General features: G+C 42.8%; 1 protein-coding gene across 3 annotated transcripts in view; it reads right to left on the bottom strand.

Moving 5' to 3' along the window:
* LOC108128711 (leucine-rich repeat flightless-interacting protein 2) overlaps positions 1-22,507 on the bottom strand; it is a 108,605-nt gene that overhangs the window by 49,130 nt on the left and 36,968 nt on the right. The gene's annotated exons all lie outside the window — the stretch shown is intronic.

Raw genomic sequence — 22,507 nt, 5'->3', positions numbered from 1 at the left:
TTCTTTACACAAATATTTGGCACTTTATCTGCGATAGATGATCTCGCAAATATTTGTTGGTTGGTTGGTAATATTTTGCGTATATATTCACACACCCGGCACTGTATCTGCGATAGATGATCTCCGGGGTGTCGTATTTATGTGTATATATGTGTATTGTTGTTTTTGGCTTTGGTACGTTCGGCACTGTATCTGCGATACATGATCTCCGAGGTACCGCTTTATATATATATCCGTTTTGTCCGTTTTGTATTTTATTGAAATTTGTTTTTTATTTTAATTTTGAGTTATATATATTTTTCTTTATGTATTTATTATTTATTATTTTTATGTATACTCTCACGTCTTTGTACATTTACTTTTCTTTTTGTTTTTGCACTACGCTGTTGTTGCTCAATTAATTTATTATATTTTTTTTCACTTGCATTCGTATATCTTTCACATATTCGTTATTCCGCAGGGTGCACTTTTCCACAGATTTACCTACCTCTTACAGTGTGGTGAGAACGACCAGCGTAGTGGGCATCATATCCCGCTAGTTCTTTTCCCGGCTGCGCCAGTTATGTGTAGAAGAAGGTTATCGGTGTGGTCCAGTGTCCCTCTCGGAATTATTCCAGTGATATCTTCGGATTTGCTTGGTATTTTTATGCCCAAATAAATGATTCCAACTAGTCTTCTTGGTTCTTTAAACTGAACTGCCTGGTTTATTCTGTAGCTGACAATTATATATGTTTCTTAGTTGGCTAAGCATGCAGCATAAGCATTCTGTACATTTGTATATATGAAGTTATGTGAGATGCCGGCCGGATGTGTGTTCAGCACTTCGGACTGCAATTGAATTCGTTCCAAATAGTCGTGGGGGCTTCTGCGGAGAGGGGGCTGACGTTAGCTGGCACGTGGAGTGGTTGGCCGGTGGGTGACCGGTAACTAGGTGGGTGACCGATGGGTGATCGGTAACTCGCTCGCCCCTCTTTGCGCTCTCGCTCTTTCGTCGGCCGTCGTCGATCGTATTCTTTCTATTACCTTTGCCTGTTTTCTCTTTTAAGTTAAGTTTAATCGTCTGTAAGCAGGCCAATAAAGCTGACCGCGTTATTTTTGAATTCACCAAAAGACGCCCCCGACTTCTTACTTATAATTCTGGGATCTTTTGCGGCAGCAACGCCCCCTTACACAGGCATTATTTTTTAAGGGAGCTTTCCCTTGACTATTTTCGACAAAATTTCGCCATTTGAAGAGCGCTGTTGCTTCAGTTGCTTTTTGTAGAATTTTTTTTGTAAAGACACCTGTAAAATCATGCCAAAGCAAAAGCAGTTCACTGATCGCGATAAAGAAAAAAATATTTTATTGGCTGAACAAAATGTGTAAAATCGGCAAATAGCGGCTGACACACATTTCAATGAAAGCTCAGTGCGTCGCTTTTTTAAAAAATATCACGAGAAGATCGCTTTATTATGAGGACGAGCCTGCAGGATCGTTTCAAAACTGCAGTGCAGATTAGATCTGAGGTTCAAGAACAGTTTTCAAAAGATATTTCGGAGCGAACTGTTCAACGTCGGCTTAACTCTATGGGAATGCTCGCAAGATCACCTGCAAAAAAGCCACTTTTGAATCCGCGGATGAAAAAAAATCGTCTAAACTGGGCCATAGACAAGGAAAATTGGACTGCTTCTGATTGGTCAAGAGTGCTATTTTCAGATGAGTCCAAATTTAATCTCATTGCATCTGATGGAATCCTCAAGGTGCGACGTAGACGTGGGAAACGCTACTCTGAAAATTGCTGTATAGGCACAATAAGGCATTCACCGTATGTTATGGTATGCATATCCAAATATAAAACGGAATCAATTTTAATGGTTCAGGGTGTGGTCAATGCAGAAAAATACAAAGAAATAATTTTAAGTGGAGTTGTGCCTAGCATTTAGTCTATAAGTAAAGAAGAACAAGAACATTTTTCAGGATGAACTCCGTTCCATGAGCTCAGCTAAAATACCGGGCCACCATGGCTCTGTGAAATACATAGCCATTGAAACTTTCACAAGAATTGCAATCTCTCTTTCTCACCTGATATTGGCCGAGCCACAGGGAATAATTTAAACAGCAACTCTCAATTGCACTTGAAACTCGCACTTGTTTTGTTGTAACTAGTATCATAAATTCACTTTAAATAAAATATTGGGTTTGCGGAACACGTGTAATAAGGTATTTCCACATGTTTTATACTTGAAAATGCTAAATCTTAGAAATTTGAAATCTTACAATCTTAGAGATTTGAAAGTGAAGCTGAGCTTCTTTGCTGCGAAATCAAACTTACTTGCACACGCCAGGGCGCTTTAACGGTTTTAATTAATGGCATGGGAAAGAAGGGGATGGCAAGCGTGCATTTTTGGAGACCACTGAAATCTGGACAATGGGACAACAACTGAAATTTTTTGTCTTAAAATTTTCTCGTGAAAATCACCCTCAAAAATTTTTGAACTTTCAGAGAACAGAATATATTTTTTTCCAAACCAATTTTCATCGCATATTCTTGTCTTAATGTATTCATTCTTATAACTTACATTTTATAATATACACCCCACAATGTGATCAGCATCAACAGCCGATGTAAGGGTTTATTAGACATGAATTTCGTTACAAGATTAAATTGCCAAAGAGACTGTCACATACTTCAAGGCTGGTTTGTGATTGGACCCGAAAACAATAATGAACATATTCATATTCCGATTATAATTTACATTACAAGGTAGAGAGGATTTCTACTACATCAGAAGGTTTCAGACAGATCTATGTTAATATTTCCCACATAGCCATTTTGATAAAAAATCAATTCGCAGTATCAGTATACACACTTAAATAAAGAATTTTGCATCCTAAAGGATGCCAGCAAAAAATAAAGAAAGAGGTGGTTTGGCAACGCAAACCCTAGGAAATCTTCAGAGTCCAAAATATATATTGTAATTCGCAGTAAAAATGTTAAACAAGTAATAACCTTGTATTTACAAACTTATTATAGTTCTCCTAAAAGGAAAAATATATTTGCAAGAATTAACGGGGCTGACTTTCATCATACCAATGGACCTAAAAAATAGCTAAAAAAAATACCTAAAAAAAAAGGCCAAGTATTCTATCTTTAAAAATACTTAAGTTGTTATAGTTACCAAATACCAAATAACATTTCTAAAAACCATATATGGTCGCTATAAAATATAGTCGGTCAATAGTTATGAATTTTAATAAGTCGGATCAACTGACCAAAAATAGAATCTGGACGAAGTTCCAACGTTCTATCTTCAAAAACACGAAAGTTGGGGCCATTCCGATCGTTCAGTTATATGGCAGCTGTAGAATATGGTCGGCCGATTCGTACTTTGGTAATTTGGTAAGTCATATTTTTTTAAAAATCCGAACTCTCTAACTTTAAAAACACCAAAGTTATACCATTTTCGATCAATCAGTTATATGGGAGCTATATGGGAAAAAGGGTCCGATTAATCAGTTATATGACAGCCAAGGATATAGTCGGCCGATCCCGGCCGGTTCGACTTATATACTGCGTGCAGATGAAAGAAAAATGCGTGCAACGTTTCAAGCCGATAGCTTAAAAACTGAGAGACTGCGTAGAAACAGACTGACAGACTGAAAAGTGCCAAATCCTAAAGGTACAGGTACCGGTGAAATTATGCGTGGAGATTAAGCTACTTATTTACATTATTAATTTTTTTTAAGTGTATGTTATGTCAATGTGAGATTCTTATTTTTTTTTTCTATATCTGTGCATTTTATAATATTAATGTTGGTAATTTTATGTATGATTTTTTATGCTTATATAGAGTGGTAAATATTGGTATTTTTAGAAATTGTATTATATTTTGTTTACAATATACTTTTATAAGAGGTGATTTCAGCTAGTGTTTGATTTTGCAGTTTCGATCTCTCTTGCTGCAGGCCTGGGCAGTCAACGAATATGTGTTGTAGGCAGGCCCGCCGAGAGGGAACCCGTCGGACCTGGGGTACAACTCACGGGCCCCCATATAATAAGAAATATTTTTGAAAATAACGAAAATTATGTTGAATTTTGTTAATGTATAGTCTATAATTTGATAATTCATCACTGATCATTTCTCAGGCACCACATATTAGCGATTTATTTAAAACATCGCGGAGCATTTTTTTTTGTACACAGTTTATTTGAGTTTTCGCCAAAAATCCGGGCCCCTCTCAGAAGTCCGGGCCGGGGGGGAAACACCCCATTTCTGTGTAAAGGAATTGTCTATAGTGTTTGTCTATGTTGTCTGGTAGTGGGTTTTTTAATTCATTGAATTTTAGTTGGTAGATGATGGGTGTTGTGACTTCTTTGGGTAATGTGTGTAGAGAAATGTTGGCGTTGCTGCTTAACCAGTGAGGGGTCTTTTCCTTTTTGCATGTTACCGGTGATATGTGAATATTAAGGGGAGGTTCTTTTGGATTTTTTTGAAAACATCGATTTTTTTTTTAATAAAATGAAAGTTACATTTGTGAAGAATATACGTGACTATATACGCGTCGTTTCGATACGACGCGTATTTCTTGAGCTAGAGCGTGTCAAACATACTCATGATAACAAGAAAGCTATCTAAAGGCAAAGTTTCTAAAAACTGTAAACGCGTTTTTCTCGGAACCATATTTTCACACCTCTTGTCGCGCACAGGGCTCGTTCTATTGATCCGATTTCCTTCATTCAAAAAATGAAGGAAGGAAGGCAAATTTTTGTATGCTCTATACCTAAAATTGGCATAAAAAAAATGTTTATTTATAAAAGTGTCCATGAAATTGGTTTATTTTTACCAAAATTAATTGTCGTTAGGTATAAGGCATAGGAAATTTCATCAATTTTAATAAATAATATACATTTCTAATTTCCGTTCACTACCAGCGGCCCGACACTAGACAAAGCAGAAAAATAGAGGTCGACGAGATCCGCCATTTTGAAGCCGCCATTTTGAATTTCCTTAATATTGATTATTTTTTTTAATCGTTAATAAACAACGAATCAAAAGTTCAAAAGCATAAGTTCGTATGTTTTTTCATTTTCCCGCAATCCATTCTCAAAGTTTGCTTAATTTTCGGAAAAATCCAAGAGAACCTCCCCTTAAGATTTTTAAATTGTTCTATTGTATTGTGTAGTGACGACGGGAATTTTGGTGTATTTTTTGAGTTTTTGATTTCGTAGTGTTTAGGTGAGGGGCCGTTGTGCCGCTCACCTGAAGAGCGCACCCGCGCTGAAGAGCGCACCCGCGCTGAAGAGCGCACCCGCGCTGAAGAGCGCATCCACACTCGCCCCTCTGTGCCCTCTCTTCTCGCTCGTTGGTTGTCGTCGATCTCTGTTTGTACTAGTTTTTAAGTTAATTCGATGTACGCAGCCAATAAAGCTGAACGCGTTCTTTATACTGAAACTGAAGACGCCCCCGACTTCTAATTTTTCAACCCCCATTCTGGAATCTTTTTGCGGAACCAACGCCCCCCTACACATTTTGGTCCTTCGAGCCGGATAATCTGGATATTCAGGATATTTTGGATATTAGGATATCGTCCACCAGCAGTTCTCGGCATTGTTCCGCCAAAAGATAAGTACATTTTTTTCTGTCTCCGTCTCTCTGCCGGTCTTCAGCAGTGATCCGAACATTGAATTTCGTTCACACTGCTGCAAGATTGTTTTTCCCTCCGTGTCAACTCCAAGTCCGAGTTTTCCGACACAACGGCAGTTTGAGATTTTCTACTCTTCGTCTGCAAATTCTGCAAATTTTTCCATTCGTCTCTGTTTTGTGTGCTGCCCATATTCCTCGCCGTTTTCGGCCTCTCCGTTACCCATTCGCTTGCCAACGGTCGAGGCATACGTGCACCCACATACATATACACACATACATATTTTGTTTTTGTGCAATTAATCCGCGAAAAATTCGCAAGTGAACAGTGAAATTGTGTGGTGACAAAAAGAAGGCATAATTAATATTAGCCAGCCGGTGTGAATTATTTCCGGAAATTTCCAAATTCACCGAACAGTCCGCCGCTGTCGTAATATTTGTTTGTTTTTTTGTTTACACCACATAACTTCTCTGTTCCTTAATTTATACAGTCCACTTATCAACGCTCCACTGTGCCAATATATGCCCACATGCCCTTACATATATCCGTACCTGCATGCATGTCCATATATTTCCAAATATTTTCTGACTCCAGTTTCAGGAAATATATAACCGATAAAAATTAATTTATACAGTCCACTTATCGACGTGCCATCATATGCCCTACATGCCCTTGCCCTACTTGCATGCATGCCCATATATTTCTAAATATTTTCTGCCTCCAATTTCAGGAAATATATAACCAAATAAATAAAAAAAAAAAAAAATCAATTAATTATAAATTCATGTATATATATTTATAACTACGAAAATTTATTAACGTCTTATTTTCCGTTCGAGCAAAGGGCCAGTGGTTTTTAATTCACCTTTCCGGCCACTCGTCGAAAATATAATTATCAAAAAAATTATAAATAAATAATTTATTTGTCGATCTTCTGTCAGAATCGAGCCGCGGTTTCAATTCCACCGTTCCAACTTCGGGATAATTAACCTCAATTGATTAAAACTTGAGATTTTCATCCCCACCCGTCTGTCTCCATAATAACTAAATCCGACAATTAGGCAAAAATTAATTATTTATTTTCTCTCTGTGTTAAATTCAAGCCAAGGTCAAGTCCACCTTTCCGGCTCCGCCAATTCGAAAATAGTTAGGAGTTAAATATTTACATACGTACGAGCCATACTGGTCGAAATATACATATATAGACAGTCATCAATTATTTTTCCGAACGAGCACGAATGTTCCGGTCCTTGTCCATTTTCCGTTCCGTCATTTTTTTCCTAACGCTGCTTCTATTCCGCATCTGGCAACATCCGCCTAGAATCTCGACAAACCTTGGCCCATCTGGTTTTCTGGCTTCCTGAAGTTTCTCCCACATCCGAATCGTGCCGCATCCGACGTTCCTCTCGTCATCGGCGATACTAATTCCCACTTGGCCTTGCAATCGCATTTCGTCCGAGTTCTCACCGGTCTCATCACATTAGTGACCGGCTACCGCTTCGTACGAGCCACCTATTGCGCAAGTCAGTCGGCAAGCGCTGACCAGCGAATTGGTGTCTGAGAATGCCCACGGGAGACGACCAAAAGCCACGTCCGATCCCAACCATCCGTTTGGAGGGATCTCAATCCGCTTCTCCGCGGACGCCTCTTTTAAAGCCTAAGGCGTACAGTGCCATTCCAAGGGCGAAGAGTGACGAATCCGTCAACACGATCTCCGGTCCTTCACAGAGGCAGACTCGTTCCGTTGCAAAAATGGCTCAAAGTGCGGTCGACGTGGCGCTGAAGAAGTTCATCGCCACTTCAGATCGAGTTAGCCAATTTGAGGCCAACATAAATACTCCGGCCGCCAGAGAAACGGAAGTGGGCTCCCAATACATGTGCGAAGTCCATCGGGACCAAATTCGGGCACTGTGGGAGAAGGTGGAGAAAAGCTATGAGAGCTGCTCCGATTTGCTAGCCGAGTCCGACGACAATGCGGCCATCTCGACAGTGCTGGAATCGAAGTACAGCTACTGTTACTCCGTCTATTCGAGGTGCCGCTGGGCAATTGAAATTGCCTCCCAATCCACTCAGACTTCCGTCAATATACACACGCCCGCGTCTACACCTCCGGTGGTTGCCGGTTACCTCCGGTGGATACTGAGGTCTTCGCGGGTGATTATCTTCGGTGGCCCACCTTCCGAGACTTGTTTACGGCCATTTAAATCCAAAACTCGCGGCTCACCCCGGTAGAGAGGTTGTTCCACTTGCTGTCCAAAACAAGTGGTGACGCCCACGCCATTGTTTCTAAGGCTCCGCTTACCCATGAGGGGTTTGTCGTCGCTTGGCAAAGCCTCACAGACCGCTTTGAGAACCGGCGGCTACTGGTCAATAGCCAGTTTAAAATCCTTTTCAACCTCCAGGCTACTTCGCAAGAGTCCGGGGTCGCGCTGAAGGAGCTCCAAGCCACCATTCAGAGTTGTCTGACAGCCCTAGCAATGTCCGCCATCAATGTTGAAGCTTGCGACTGCCTCCTGGTGTTTATTATTTCGTCAAAGCTCCCCAAAGTCACACTTTCCATGTGGGAGCAATCCGTTTATAACAAGGCCGAAATTTCAACATGGAAGGAATTAGACAACTTCCTGACAGAGCGCCATCGCACTCTAGAGGCAATCGACGACGTCAGGCCTAGTGGCTCCGGGCAACTTCCGCCAAGGTCGGGAATTCCTATTGCCCCTGCTCGGAGGCTCAATTCACACGAGACTCGAGTGGTTCCGGGCCAAAAAGGCTGCGATCTCTGTTCGAGGGAGGACCACCCCATTCGCTTATGTCCGCGGTTCCTAAATATGGATGTAAATGGGCGCTTTGACTACATTACAAGGAAGCACTTATGTCTAAACTCTTTTTGGCCAAGGGCACCAGCAGCGAGACTGCACGAGCGCCCGTACATGTTTCACATGCCACAGCCGACACCACACCCTCCTGCACCGCGGCAATCCGTTCGCCACCGCTCCAAGTCCGCCTATGCCGCCTACCGCTCCAAGTCCGCCTACGCCAGCAAACGGCTCAGAGGATCAGTCAAATGTGCAGGTGTGTTTCGCTTCCGGGTCAGGAGCAGTCATACTGGGCACGGCCCTTATCAACGTGTGCCATTTGGGGTGCACCGTCCAGGCACGAGCACTAATAGACTCAGGGTCCGAAGCGACGTTCATAACGGAACGACTGTTCAACCTCGTCAAGCCTCCCTTCAAGACGATTCAAGCCCAAGTTTCCGGCCCTAATCAAACCATTTCCGCGCAGTCTACTAAATTGTGCCATTTCTCTATTCGGTCGCCGTCAAGACCCAGGCTACAATTAGAGACTGCGGCTTACGTTCTTCCGCAGTTGGCAGGAAATCGATTTCGCGAGATCGTCTCAAGGGGCTGCCCAATATTACCCTGGCGGACCCCAACTTCTTTGAGAGCTCCCAAGTTGATGTGTTATTAGGAGCTGACATTCTTCCGTCCATTCTCCTCGGTAATTCCAAGGCTAACATCTGCGGGTCGCTTCTCGGTCAAGAGACCATTTTCGGATGGGTGCTGACAGGCCCATTATCTCCAGCCAACCCCCGCAGTGTGTCTGTTTTTTCCGCACGAGTTGCCCGCAGCCTCGGTGACTCACTGGTTCAGGGTTTCGATTCAGGATGCGAGTATAATTCTGTTACGACTCCTTCTTCGATTTACACATCGCATCACGCTGCACGGTGGCAATCAGCTGATGATCCGACTGATCCGGGCCTAATTCTAGATTCCAAGGTCATATTCAGCACGATGTCGCCACGCCCACGCAACGCCTCGTCACTGGAGAGCAGATGTACTCGAGGTACACTATCCTACCGATGCCGAGTCTGCAATGGGATCCATCCGTTGAAGAAGTGTCGGCGCTTCCTACGCCTTAGTGCCGAGGAGCGGCTCCGAGCGGTTCTCGTGAACCGCTATTGCTCGAGCTGCCTGGCCCACGAGCACTCTGACGGATCCTGTCGGCGTGGGGACGGCTGTAAGACGTGTGGTCAGGATCACCACACGCTGCTGCACCCCGGGACCAAGGAGCACCGGTCACCGCCCACGGGAGACAGTACACGGGGTGTCTCGCTCTCTCGTCGGCCGTCATCCGCCAACTCCCGGCACGGTTCGGGTGCTTCCCGCCCTGCGTCCGCCATTTTCCGGCACTCACAAGCCGATCCACGGCCATCTATTTCCCGGCGCTCGCCGGCAACTCCTCGGCATTCTTCCGCCACTGGCTGGCAGTCGTCAAGCGCTCCACTGCTTTCGTCCGCCACTCATCGGGTGCCGTCCACCGCTCTTCCGCCCGCGTCATCCGCGCCTAGGCAACTTTCCGCCTCTCCTCGAGGGCCCCCGCAGGACGCGCTCGCTGCGCCCACCCTATCGTCGCTACTGAGACGGAACAGCGTCAACATCGGGACCCGGATTTTCGACACGGGGGCCTTCATCGACCCGTGTACGCCCTCTAGCTGCAGTGACGCATAGCTAGCGACGAGGGATCTGTTGCAACCCGAGCGATTGCAAGGGGGGGAGAATGTTTAGGTGAGGGGCCGTTGTGCCGCTCACCTGAAGAGCGCATCCGCGCTGAAGAGCGCACCCGCGCTAAAGAGCGCACCCGCGCTGAAGAGCGCATCCACACTCGCCCCTCTGTGCCCTCTCTTCTCGCTCGTTGGTTGTCGTCGATCTCTGTTTGTACTAGTTTTTAAGTTAATTCGATGTACGCAGCCAATAAAGCTGAACGCGTTCTTTATACTGAAACTGAAGACGCCCCCGACTTCTAATTTTTCAACCCCCATTCTGGAATCTTTTTGCGGAACCAACGCCCCCCTACACACGTAGTATATTTTTTCTATTGGAGAGTGTTTGGAGTTGATTATAGTTTTGAAAATTTTTTGCGTTGCATATGTTGTTTTATGTTCTATTGGTAGTATGTTGGCTTCGTGGATGAGATTGTTGATTCGGGTTCTGTGGAAGGCGTTGAAAGAGATTCTTATTGCTGAGTGGTAAATTGTTTTAAGCTTGCTTAGTGTTGTTTTGGTTGCATTGCCATATATGTTAACCCGTGGTCGATTTTAGACGATTTGATGGATTTGACCACGTATAAAATTGTGGTTGTGTTGCAGCAGAATTTTTTGCTAGATAGACATTTGATTACGTCGAGTCTATTGGGAAGTAGTAGAGTGAGGTTTTCTACATGTTTGTTCCATTTGTAGTTTTTGGTTACTGTGATTCCAAGTATTTTGAGGGAAAAAAACATTCTGTAGGGGGGAGTTGTTTGTTGCAGTGTGAAGCAGCAGTTTTTCTTTCTGCAGATATGCAAGTGTTGCACTACTGCGCCACAGTAGTTGCACCATTGATTTATGTCGTTTAGAAGTTGGTCTAAGTTGAGGCTGTTTTGTATTTTTTCTAGCTTGTAAGTAAATGTGAAGTCGTCAGCGTATCCAGTGAATTCGATTTTTTTATGTTTAGCTATTATTTTATTTAGTTGGTTAAAGGCGATTGCAAATCGTATCCCGGATAAGGGAGATCCTTGCGGTATTCCGTTGTGTAGTGGTTTCGGGTTGGAGTACGGTTTTTTTGCTAGGACTGTGATTTTTTTTTGTTGGTGAGGAAGTTTATTATGTACTTTAGGATAGTTGTTCCAATTTTCCAGGTGTGAAGTTCGTCGACGATCCTGTGGATGCCTATCCTGTCAAATGCTTTGGCGAAATCTAATGAGATGATCGAAGTGTGGTTTATTCTTCAAAGGGCCGTAGCAATCTGATAATCTAGCAGAAGTAGAGGGGCAGAGACCGATTTTCCCTTTCTAAATCCCATTTGACGGTTATAAAGAAGCTTGCCATTTGTAGCAAGTCACCATAGCCGTTTTGCTATTATTTTATCAAGTAACTTTGAAATGCAGAGGTTGAGTGAGATGGGTCGGTATGAGTTACTGTTGGTTTTGTCATTATTTGATTTGAGTATGGGTATTACACAGCTTACTTTAAATAGCTGGGGATATTTCGGAGGATGTTGTTGAAGAGGTTAAGAAGTCTAATTTTTAGATTAGTGGGCAAGTACTTCAACGTGGGAAAGCTTATGCGGTCTCGGCCCGGAGTTTTTCCCTTGAGTTGGTTGAGTGCAGTCTGTAGTTCTATAAGAGTTATTTCATTTTCGATCTTAAGTGCTGTGGGTGACGAAATGGTTGTGTTAGAGGTTGGGATATATTTTCGTTGTATGAAATTTTCATGGAAGTACCTGTCGAGTGATGCATTAGACCAACGTGTGCAGAGGGTGTTGGCTATTTCGTTATTGTCTAGAATGCTTTGTGTTGTTTCAATGGAAATGGTAAGAGAGTGGATGTTGTGTCTGGTGTCAGGCCGCAGAAAACCGATTAAATTTGGACCACACTTCTCGAGTAGGAGAATTTGGGTTAATTTCCGGCGTGAAGTTTTCAATAAATTTTTTTTTTCTATTTTTTTCTCCCCGTTTGAGCTTAGCGTTGGCTTTTTTGTAAATAAGTATGTTTGTTGTATTAATGTCTCTGTTTAGATTTGTCCAAGCAATTTGTTTTTAATTTTCTAGTTTTTAAAGAGTTTGATCCCATCATGGAACGTTCCTCTTTTTGTTAGAAGGGAGTGATTGGGGGATGAATTCGTTGACAGATTCTATTATTATTTTGGTTATATTGGCGGTTTCTTTGTTTATAATTGCGCTCGGGGACTTTCCGGCAAATATTTTATCTGCAAATTCCTGGAAAAGGGGCCAGTTTGCCTTTTCAAGATTAAATCTTGGTCTTTCAGTGGAGTTGTTTACTTAATGTTCGTCAAGCAGCTCAATATGGATTGGGTAATGGGCGCTGCCCATGTACGAGGTGTGTTCAAAAAGTAAGGTGAATTTTCAAATTTCGCGGGCAACATATTTTCTATTATCGATTTTTTTGTTTTGTTATGTTGTTACACTCTTCCCTAACATGTGTACCAAGTATCAATTGAATTCGCTCTTTGGTTTGGTTGTGAGAGGCGTAAAGAATACAAGTTTTTTTGAGAATAAGAATACAAGAATTTTCTTCACTGCTTGAACAGTTGTTTTCATCAGTTTTTGACGTGCTTGGGCGTCCAGAGCGAGGCTTGTCATTGGCATCTTCCCGGCCATCTTGGAAGAGTTTGTACCACTTGTAAGCTTTTTTTTTACTCAGAACAGTTTCACCGTATGCCACTGTCAAGTGTTTCAAGTGTTTCGGAGCACTTAATTTTATTTTTTACACAAAATTTGATGCAAATTCTTTGATCCATATTTTTCGATAGCAAAAAATCGCCGAGCACGCAAAACAACTTGTAACCTTTGCGCCTCTCACAACTAAACCAAAAAAGGAATTCAATTGAAACTTGGTACAGATGTTAGGGAAAAGTGTACCATTATAACAAAACAAAAAAATCGATAATAGAAAATATGTTGCCCGCAAAATTTGAAAAGTCACCTTACTTTTTGAACACACCTCGTATACCAAATATCCGTATACCATTTGGAACTCAGATTAAGGGGAGGGGATGAAATTGAGAGATCTATGTGAGTGGAGGTGTGGTGGGTGGTAAAGAGGGTGGCTGCGCCATTGTTTACAGTTGTAAGCGAAGATTGATTTATGTATTCCAATAACGTGTTCCCTCTTTTGTTGATGGTTGGTGAGCCCCAGTTTCTGTTCCAGCTATTAAAGTAATAAGTAGGTATTCAAGCATTGAACACTATTGTATATACAAATTCTTAAGTTAGAGTTTCAAGGGATCGGACCCATAAAATACGAGACAAACAGCATGGTCTAAAACCGATCCCCTTCAGCCTAACATAAATACATAGATAAGTGGAGCGCTTATCACACTTGAGAAAGGGTCGCATAGCAGGTCAGCGTGCAGTGCGTTGATCAGTAGTTTTAAATAGATTTACGATTTTAATGTATCTTTCTTATAAGAGAATTTTACAAAATAAAATCAGTTTCCAAAAGAAACTCATTGGAGTAAGACACTTTATTTGGGGCTCCTCATAACAGTAGGGGTGGTCGTAAATTGTCTTCGTAATCTCTAAGGTTTTGTGTAGTTTTTGTTGGGTGGTATGTATGAAGATACTATTGTGAAGTTAGATTTGGAATTAATTGTTACTGCTATTGTGTCAAAGTCAAAAGAGTTTCATTTTATTGTTGCAATGAGTTGTGGATGAGGAGAGCGACTCCTCCAAATCTGATGGTGAAAGTGTTTTCGTGATATAGCGTGTACTTAATCGGTATATTAATATTTTGAGAGCAGTGTAGGTGTGTTTCTTGAATGGATTGTAAAGAACTGTTTTTCCTTTCGCTCGTCACAATTTGCCGCGGCTAGCTCACAGAGTTTCTGTTTCACCGAATTTATACATCGACGATATTGCCCGAGCCCAAAAATAATACAAATATCTGGAACTTTCCACACTCTTTATTTATAGACTTTTTCAAAATACAAAGGTTTGCTTTCAATACCGCTCCGTATTCACGTTGCTCCTCCTGATTCTGCTGGCTCCGTCGTCGGCGTCCCCTGTGGGTTGATCCGGGTGTCGCCGCCGCTGCTCCGTCGCCGCTGCTACACCTCGTGCAGCGTTGCTTTCGACTCCCCTAACCGTCGACCTTTCGCCGGCCACACGCGGGCCTTTCTAACTCTTGGGAACATCCCCTTGGGTCGTCTGCGACTGATCAAAAGATTGGCAGAGCTCTTCCGCTTCACTATTCCAGGGAACCACCGCGCATACGCGCTATCGGGCCGGAATTGGAAGTTGCCTGTGCTTGCCGCCCCCTCTACACCTAAGATTCACAGCGCATATGCGCTATCGGGCCAGGATTGGGAGTTGCGCCCCTCGCTTCACCTGGGATTCACCGCGCATACGCGCTAGCGAGCCAGGATTGGAAGTTGCCGTTTACTGATCGTGCGTCGCGCTCTCGCTACACCGGGGACACACCGCGCATACGCGCTAGTGAGTCCGGAGTTGGGAGTTGTGGGGCTGGTGACTGGGGTGCTCTCAATTGGTCTCTGACTTGGGCGTTCGCGAGTCGACCTATCCTTGTTTCGCAGGACCACGCCTGTTGGTTGCGATTTCAGGAGTCGGTAAGGCATACTTATACTTTCCTCACTTCCTTGCAAGGCTACCTGCCGTGTTCGGGAATGGCCCAACTCGATTAACCTGCCCTGGGTTTGTAGAAGAACGTCCAGCTATGGATCCTTTTCTCACTTGTCTTTTCGCTCTCCTTGCGTTTGGCTGTCGGACTCTCCAAAGGCGGTTCTTCAACTCAAACTAACCGAATCCTTTTTGGAAACGCTCTAACACTTGAATGGCGGACTCTCCACAGGCGGTCCTCCAACTCAACGCCACAAGCTTCCTAAAAAGACTCGTCCCGGTACGCTCCAATAGGCATTCTTTTATACTGACAGGACCGCCCGTTAATCCTCCTGGATTCTGCTCCTGCTTGCAGAATCACGCCACTTTCCCGTTTCCCGTGCGGGTCGCCGTTCGTGCTCCCTTTGCTTCTCCCGGCCACTGATCTCTGCTGGTGCTATGTGGTACATCTTTCAGGGCACGCTGCACTTTGCGTCGGACCCCACTCGGTCGGTCACGTTCCCCCCAACCCCCCGTACTGATCCTGGGGATATTCCGCGTGGCCGCTAGGATGTTGACCGGTGCTTCACCCCCTTTTGCCTGCTTAGCACCCCTCTCGACCCTCCTGCTAACTGTCTTGGCGAGTGGCGAGACTTAATCTCCTCAAAGGATATAATCTTGGGGCTATGTTTTTATACCCTTGCAGAGGGTATTATAATTTTGGTCAAAAGTGTGCAACGCAGTGAAGGAGACATCTCCGACCCTATAAAGTATATATATTCTTGATCAGGATCACCTCCTGAGTTGATATAAGCATGTCCGTCTGTCCGTCTGTCTTTCCGTCTGCCTGTTTCTACGCGAACTAGTCTCTCAGTTTTAAAGCTATCGTCTTGAAACTTTGCACACACCCTTCTTTCCTTTGCACGCAGTATATAAGTCGGAACGGCCCGGATCGGCCGACTATATCCTATAGCTGCCATATAACTGATTGATCGGAAATGGTATAACTGTGGTGTTTTTAGAGTTAGAAAGCTGGAACTTAGTAAAGATTCTATTTTTGGTCAGTTGATCCAACCCACCAAATATATTAGGATCGGTCGACTATATCCTATAGCTGCCATATAACTGAACGATCGGAAATAGTATTTGGTAGAAATATCAACTTTCGTATTTTTAAAGATAGAAGCTTGGGACTTTTTTTTTAGATTTTTTATTTTAATTACTTTGTTTTATTATGATGTAATCATAAGGATCTGCCAACTATAGCCGATTTTTGCGATATATATTTCGGGTTTAACTGCAAGGATATATCAACTTCGGCTCCACCCGAAGTTAGCTTTGCTTTCTTGTTTTTATGAGAATTCGTAATTAAATATAGTTGTTAATGTATCCGTTCATGTTCCACTTAATTATTTTAAGGTGATTTTTTAATTTAAAGTGGGGTGTAATTTATAGTTCTAAGTCTTCGTCTGTGCTGATGTTAACTATATTTTTTATCTTATATTTCTTGTCGGGCCTAGTCTTAGTGTTGTGTTTCTCTTTTTATTTAAAGGGGGTACCTATTTTATTTGATTTGATTGAAAATATTTTGAGTTTAAGGTCGTCGGAGAATCCAGATCGCGTTGTGGATTTTGATGAGGTCGTTTCCATGGGTTCCCCGACCTCGAGTAGGTTGTGTAGGTGGTGCATTGTCTCATATAGTAGGCTGGCGGTGTTGGGGTTAATGAGGATGATGTTGATTTTGACGTTGAAGTTGATGATTGTAGTGTAGGTGTAGGTGTGTAGATTAAGATCTATATTTCTCTTCAAATAAAGATCAAATTATAACGTTGACGAGGCCACATCTTTTTGGTTTCGCTTTCGTTATAGTTTATATAGTTTTTTTTTTTTTTTTTAACGTTTCTTTTATTTCTTGAATCTTCTCTTTGCGAGACTAACAAGAGGTGTATCAAATCTTATATTTTTAACTTAACTTACAGTCATATTGACTGATACGGAGTTAGACGGCCCTAAAAATCGATTGCTGGGTTGGGAGGTCGTTGCGTCTAAGGCGGGATACGCTAGAAACCCGAGTCAATCCCCGAGCGAGAAAATTTGGGTGCGAAGACAGTTTTTCTTTGTATGACTTTTTGCTTCTGGATTTTGTCTTTCACTGCGAGGATGCCCAAATCCCGGTGGATGTTTTCGTTGCGAATATACCAAGGTGCCCCTGTGATAGTTCTCAAGATTTTTGATTGTGCGAGCTGTATGATGTCTATGTTGCTGCTGCTCGCGTTCCCCCACATCTTTGAGCCACACGTCCAGATTGGCTTTAGGACTGAATTATGCAGAAGTAACTTGTAGTCCAGGCACAGTGGCGATCGTGAGTTTATGATCCAGTGGAGGCTGCTGGCTTTCAGTTTTAGGTGCATCTTTTTGAATTCAATGTGCTTACGCCAGGTAAGTCGTCTATCAAGGTGAACGCCAAGGTACGTTACGTCGTTAGCTTGAGGGATCTTCATACCGTTTAGTAAAAGCGGAGGGCATGTTTGTCTATTAAGAGTAAACGTTATATGTTTACACTTTTGTTGGTTTATTTTAATGCGCAAGTCGGACAGCCATCTTTCCACTATTATGAGATGATTAGCCAGTTGGGTTGTTGCCTGCGTTGGGCATGTGGTATTATGCGAGTTAACAGCAATTTTTTAAAAAATTTAGACAAACAAGATAGAAGGCTTATTGGTCTGTATGATGACGGAATTGTGTGGTCTTTTCCAGGTTTCGGTATCATTATAATGATGGATTTCTTCCACTTTTTTGGGAAATAGCCAAGATTAATGATTCCATTAAATAGTTTGCAGACGACCTCTATAGCGCATTTTGGAAGTTCGATCAGCATCTTTGGGGTCAATAGGTCACCCCCGGGAGCCTTTTTTGGTTTTAGCCCTCTTATAACTTTTTCGATTTCGTTCGGCCGGAATGAAGGTGCGGCTGGCTGAGGGGAGGACTCTGGCTGAATTTCTGGCAGGAGGAATGAATTTGAAGCTGGGTTTGGCTGGAAGACACTTTGGAGATGTGTGGCGAATGTTTCAGCTCGGTCTTCGTTGCTGCGAGCCCAGCATCCCGAAGAGTTTCTTATCGGGGTGGTCGTTTCAATTGGGGCACTAAGATTTGGGTGGGCCCTCCACAGGGGGTACTTTGTGCTTGTTGGCGAGAGATTCTGGATGTACCTCAGCTGTGCATTTTCTTCCTGTTGGTGAAGAGCCTGGTCGAGTGATCGGGTTGCTTCCTTAAGGCGTTGTTTTGAAGCTGGTGATCTGCTGTTTTGCCAATCACGACGCGTGCGCCTCTTTTCTCGCACGAGCTGTTCGATTTGCTGATTAGATTTGAAGTGTTTGTTTCGGTCTACTTCTTTCCTATGAGGAGTAGAGATTTTAGCTGCCGCAACGAGTACTTCTTCCAGGGCGCTCGTAGTGTAGTCGATGTCCGATTCCATGTTAAAATCCGGGGCGAGTTCTATGTGGGCACTCACGTACTTTTTGTATTTTAGCCAGTTTGTTTTTGTCGTCGTCAGACTGAAGGGGTGTTCGGTTATTTCTGGGCTTTGAAGAAGCGTTAGAAGCACAGGCGAGTGGTCTGATGATAAGTCCGAGACTGCTTTGGCACTTATTCGATTGCGAGGTATGTTTTTTGTCACTGCAAAATCAATAAGGTCTGGGAGCTTTCGTGAGTCTGTTGGCCAGTATGTGGGACTTCCAGGGGAAACGTAGTCCAGTTTATTTTTCACATTTATAATTGCATTGTACAATTTTCTTCCTTTGGGAGTCACTAGACGTGATCCCTAGTGCGTATGTTTGGCGTTGTAGTCTCCTGCGGCTATAAATCGATCCCCAAGTGAATTGTAGAAGTCCATAAATTGTCCTTCCGAGATTGAGAAACGAGGAGGGCAGTAAACGGCAGCGATTGAAAGGATTCCGTTGCTTGACTGAATTTGTATCGATGAGGCCTGCAAGAAGTTTGTTGCAAACCTTTTGTGAAAATGGTGTTTAATGCGTTATCTGATTAGAACTCCAGTTCCGCCTTGGGCTTTCCCATCTGGATGATCTGTGCGGTAGATTGTGTAGCCTCTTATATGAAAGTTGTATTTGCTTGTAAGATGCGTTTCCACCAGTAGCATAACGTCAATATGGTTTTACGTCAAGAATTGTGACAATTCTAGTTTATGCCGTGAGACACCATTGGCGTTCCACATTGATATTCGTAGCTCCTGCATAGATTATTTAGACTGTTGTGCTACGAGCCATGTATCACCATGTTCTGGTTTTGAACAAGCGTTTGCATGGTCGTTTTCATGATTGACATAAGCTCCATCATACTTTGTTGGAGGGTAAGCATCATAGTTTCCGTTTTGCTGTGTGGCTCTTCTGTGGCCTGTTGGGCGCTTTGAGAGTTAGGCTGAATTGGAATTTCCCTTCCAGATCGTAGAGCATCGGCATAGGAGAAGCCGTTGGTGGTGCAACGTACGCATTCTGTGGATTTTGGTTGCGCGTTGCGGTCGCTTGACGCATGCGACTCTTTAACTCCTTATACACCATACATCCTCTATAGATTGCCGTATGGCTGCCTCCGCAGTTTCCACATTTTTTCACGGTACTGTCCTTGTTTGTAGTGCAGCAAGCGGACTTGTGAGCGTCCCCGCAGACTACACAGACAGCCCGAAGTGTGCAGTATGACCTAGTGTATCCATAATCTTGGCAATTAGTGCATTGCACTGGACCGTTGCGTTTATGTGGCTCTTCAACAGTGATTTTCCGATGCAAAAGATATTGCAGGTTGTAGATTGGGTGGACTTCGTTCTTCTTCAGCGACCTGCTTTCAGGCTCGAGCTCGACCTTGAAGAGGGGTTGTGGCTTTTTATCTTTATTTAGAATGTTAATAACATTCTTGGCGGCGAAGCCCGTTTCTTTAAGGGCGGTTTTTATTTCCGCGGCGGTAACATCAGGTTCTATTCCCTTTACTACCACTTGTAGGCCCTTACTGCTTTTCAGCTGGTACGTGTAATAGTTTTTCTGTTCAATGTCCAGATATTTGCACACGATTCGGAAGTGGTCTTCAGTCTTGGTTTCCACCTTTGTTTTATGGATGTTCCCTTTGATAAGCGAAACAACATGAAAGTTGTCACCGTTCCCGATCAACGACTCAATTTTGTTGACCAGGGCACTCGAGCTTTTCTCCCTAATATAGATTGGAGGGAGCTTGGGTTTTTTTGCGGTGTCTTGGGCTGGTTGGTTTTCCTCAACCTCCGCCAGTAGGGCAAATCTGTTAGTAGTGGATCTGTCTGGTTCTTTATCGATATTCAGGACCCGGTAAATTTTTGTTTTTTTGCATGCCGGATTACTCTGCGGGCTAAGCTTGCGCTTTATTTGGATGTAGCGATCCATTCCAGTCTGTGTGTCCGTTGCCGCTTTGGCACTTTCCGAAGTTGTTGATTTTGTACTCGCTGTAGTCGTTGACGTCGCGGTACTTTGAATTGCAGAGGTTTTCGCGGTTGTTGCAGAAATTGTAGCGCCGCTAGTTGTTGGTGCGAAATTTGTTTCCAATATTGGAGGGGGGGTTTTACACTGCGAAGTCCATGACGCGGGAGTCGGAGTGAGCAGAGCGGGTGAGCAAGACCGTGCCCTTTAGGTTTCAGCGGTCAGTAAAGCCGGGTTGCTTATAATCGCCGATTTTTCCGCTTCGGTATCGCGGGTTGAAAAGTCAGAGTAGAAGCCGTTTCTTTGGTTCACTGAACTTCTACGCTCGTTCTTTTGATCCTTGCTCAATGAGCTCATTGCGTGGCTCTTATTTTTTTTGAACAATGCACTAGTTTTGGTTTAGCACATCACAACTGTTATAAAAAGCTTGTCTGTCGCTTTTAGTAAATTATAGTTCAGCGTCTTTTCGCTTATATTGGGTTACCCCAGTTTTTTGATTAGCTGTATTATGGTGCAGTTTTCCCGGAGCTCGAACAAAGCACGTCCGCTCAGTTCGGTAGTTCGATTTGCATGATAGTTAGCAGCTACTATTATGTTTAATTTTTTATATTTTATCGTGAGAGATAAACTAATTCCATTCAATATTTTATCGCCCCCGGGTGGACCTTGTGCGAATTTTTTTTTTAAATTTGGTTTCAAACAACATAAAGTGACAGTGACAACAAATACTAAAAAGACAACCATTCAAACAAAAAAAAAAAGCTGCTCGCAACGCGTCCGTAAAGTGCAACTTCAACTTAAACAAATTCACCGCGTCGGGAAACCGCCACAAGTCCATGAAAGCCAAGGATCATCACCACCAGGATCACCAGCGAGCTCCATGTCCTGCACCTGCATCGACTGCATGAGGAAAGTGACAGCGGGATTAAAGGATCCTAAGGCGGAATCGCAGGTATTTGTGCAAAAAATTAAATGTCGAGAAAAGACGAATTAAATCCACGTCTTGTGCTGAAATTTTGCACACTCCATTCAATTCTTGGCGCATACGAACTTGAAAATTAGTAGAGCTAACAATTTGAATAGTTTGAATAAAATAATTAACAAACTGCCTGTGGACAAAATAAATAAACATCAAAATATATTCAAATCACTTTCGCCCCCCGCTATTACCCATCGTTCGTTTTTTTCCATAAAAATATAGTTAAATTTAGTGCAGCCAAACATTTAATTATATACAAGCTAGCTGACCCGGCCATTGTTGTTTTGCCACCAGATGACTTTATAATTTCTGTAGATTTGTAAGAATTTATTTGGTTCGTTTGACATTGGCAGCAGTGAGCCCATTTTATGATAAATTTGGCCTCTGATTTTTAATATAGAATTGTAATGTTCACCATTTGCATTAATATTTCGAACTATTTCTGTTGCTCCGAACGATGTCATTTGAAAGCATGAATTGAATGTTCGAATTGACTTCAGGAACACGTTAGAATCTGGATCCGTGCCGATAAGTGTTCCGTTCAATGGATCAGGTGGTGTTTAAAGTTTTGGTAGTTGCACTTTTCCTGACGCGCAACACATCCCAGCTTCATTTTTGAATTTCAGAGCATAACAATGCGGACATTCCTTGTCCGTAGAACCTATTACCACTTTTGAGTGAGCATAATACTCAATATCAGGCTCATACTGGGATGCTAGACGCCGGAATGAATCAGATATAAATGCTCAATGTACCTGTTGTCGTTGTTGGTCATTTGTTCTGCGTCTATTGACTGTGAAACGGCGTGATTGTCGTTGTTCTAATCTTCTGACTTCATTGCGTTCAGCGTATATCTTCTGGTTCTTCTTAATGCAATTGCGCTATTCTAACACGTACATCAGTATTTTGTTGCTGGATTTGTTCTTCGGTTCTTTCGGATCTTCTATTTCGCATGTTTCGAGATCTACTTTTATCACGGCTTAAATCACCCCCTTTGCGGTTTCTTGACATTGCTCACTGTACAAAACACTCATAAATAGAATTAATGTATTTGCTTAATAATGAAGGACTTTTGCCCCAGTTTTAATTAAGTTTAAATGCTATGGTAGCGTGAGTTTGTCCATGTGACGATGTAATAACTAATTTTATACGCTACTTTTGGTAAGACAAACAGGATTAAAATTACCGATTTTATTTTTTTCACATATTTCGATAGTATTGTTTATTACAATGTTAATTACTGTTTATTACTGTTAATGTTTCAAATAAAAAATATCAAATAATGTTAGTAACGAATAGCAGAAAGTAGGCTGTGAGCATGACGTTTCACACATGTAGTGTGT

This window comes from Drosophila bipectinata, chromosome XR, assembly GCF_030179905.1.
Source record: "Drosophila bipectinata strain 14024-0381.07 chromosome XR, DbipHiC1v2, whole genome shotgun sequence".
In the NCBI taxonomy this organism is placed as follows: Eukaryota; Metazoa; Arthropoda; class Insecta; order Diptera; family Drosophilidae; genus Drosophila; species Drosophila bipectinata.
Note: the sequence above shows the minus strand (reverse complement) of the source record. Positions and strands in the feature narration are given on the sequence as shown.